Source organism: Odontesthes bonariensis, chromosome 12, assembly GCF_027942865.1.
Source record: "Odontesthes bonariensis isolate fOdoBon6 chromosome 12, fOdoBon6.hap1, whole genome shotgun sequence".
In the NCBI taxonomy this organism is placed as follows: Eukaryota; Metazoa; Chordata; class Actinopteri; order Atheriniformes; family Atherinopsidae; genus Odontesthes; species Odontesthes bonariensis.
In genome coordinates, this window is record NC_134517.1 from 24,004,974 (window position 1) to 24,007,099 (window position 2,126).

The following is a 2,126-nucleotide window of genomic DNA, read 5'->3' on the forward strand; positions in this document are numbered from 1 at the left end:
CTCTGGCTTGATGGCTTCATGAGCAGCCTTTGAATAGCCACACTTACAGAATTCCTCTTGTGACGACCCCTCCGCTCCACTAGTTGTCCCTGTTCTCTTTATTGCTTCTTCACTTCTGCAGAGAGTAAGGCGGAGTGCTCGTCAGACTGATTGAGCCACACCTGGGGCTTGTGCTTCAAAAGCTCCTCTCTTGCCAGTTTCGATCCCTCCTGACTTGCCTTTGGCTTGCAGGGCGGCTTCTGTTTTGTTGTTTTTTGATCGCTTACACATTCACACACTCAGGCATGCATACACGACTGACAACTGACTTCCACGTTTCTTTAGTTTAGATTATTTTTGTAAATAAAAGTTGTTTTGAAATTTGGAAGCTTTCGTCTGTCTCCCATTTTTGTTACAGCCTTAGAGCCGGGCTGTGACACTCTTGTAGAAAAACATAATTGTTAGTCATTTACACCATATGGTCAGATATGCAGTTTTGTCAGAAAACCTTCCGGAGTTGCCTTCATCTGTCATTTCTTGTTGACACTTCAGACAGTTGGCCAACAGAAGTTCAAAACATTATAACATAGTTCTTCTCAGCCCTGAGTGGTCTTTCACGTTTCCTTATTTTAACCTGCTTTCGTCCATTTAAAAAACGAAAAAGTTCTTAGACATATAGTAGATGTTGACATTTAGTAGTCAAAACTGCTTTTTTTAAAAAAAACAAAAAAAACAAACAAACAAAAAAACTACCATGTTACAGCTTTTTAATTATTTTTTTTAACTTTTAATCTTTTTGCTGCACATTGCAAAGACTTCTGCTTTCAGCTCTATGTTATGTCAAAGTAGACTACTGGAGACCTCTGATAATTATCATGAAAATGCCCCCCCGGCACTTTTCTCACAGTATCATTGCTTCACTGAACAGCAAAAACAAGGTCAGTTCAGAGACTGTCCAATCATCAGAGAACGGTAGCTCAGCCTACCTGAGATCCTTTTCAAAAAAGTGACATTCCTTCTTGTAGATGTTGTTCCTGATCCAGCAGCACTGGAAGGAAGGGGAGAGGGACAGGTGTTAGAAGCTGCACTGATCGTATGAAGAGTATGAACCAGCTGTGAGTCTAACTCAGCCTCCAACCATCCCTGTGCAGATCAGATCTGAGTCAAGCTGCGGGCCGACAGCATGACGGGAGAGAGCAGCCACTGCAGTCGGCGCTGTGGGTGCTGGCTCGCTCTCAGCACTGCATCAATGATGTCAGAGCTGAGCGGCTGCAGAGCCGGATGCTGAAACCTGACCGAACCTCTAACTGACTGCACAGGACAGAACTGCGGTGAGGACCCGGCTGTGAATGAAGGGTTTACCGCTGATACTAATATTATATTATATTATAGGCAAAATATGCAATGTAGTTCAGGTTTATCACAAAATAACAGAAGAATCCAAAAGTGAATACAAACAAAGTACATCCGCTTGATAATATTTCATGCTACTTTTAATCAATGTTACATTTCAGGGAAAGATGTACTCACAACATTACTTGCTGTATTACTCAGTAACATAAATAGTTACTTTGATTTTACATTCCAAACATTATTCTCAGTGTATGCAATATGACTCATTCAATTAAATATAGTACCGAGCAGTATATAAATTGGTTAAACTAGCTCCTCTTCAATAGACAACGGCATATTATTGAATAAACAAGGTTCCATTCATGTAAAAACACTTCACACTCCACGGTGTATAAAGCAAACTTTTATTTTAGATATATTTCCTGCATACTGCACTACTACGGCAGCAGAAATTCAAATGCAGTGGAGTCCTGCACTGGAGCCCTATAGGCCCGAGGGGGCCGTCGGGCCGACGACCGTATAATTACCTCGGACACGGGCCGGGCTCGGGCACCTTTATTTTTCAATTTAATTATTAAAAAAATAATAATCAATTTAATTATTTAAAAAAAAAAAAACCCCTGCTAATTAAAGAATTGTGTTGTGTTTAAATGGAAACAATTGAACGCAGCATCAGCTGCTCTGCCCCGCGCCAGCACCTCCCTTATAGAGGCATACGGTACCTCACACATCCGATTCGCGCGACTTCCCGACTCCCACAAACATGGAGAACGACATAAAGAAAAAGATTGAAA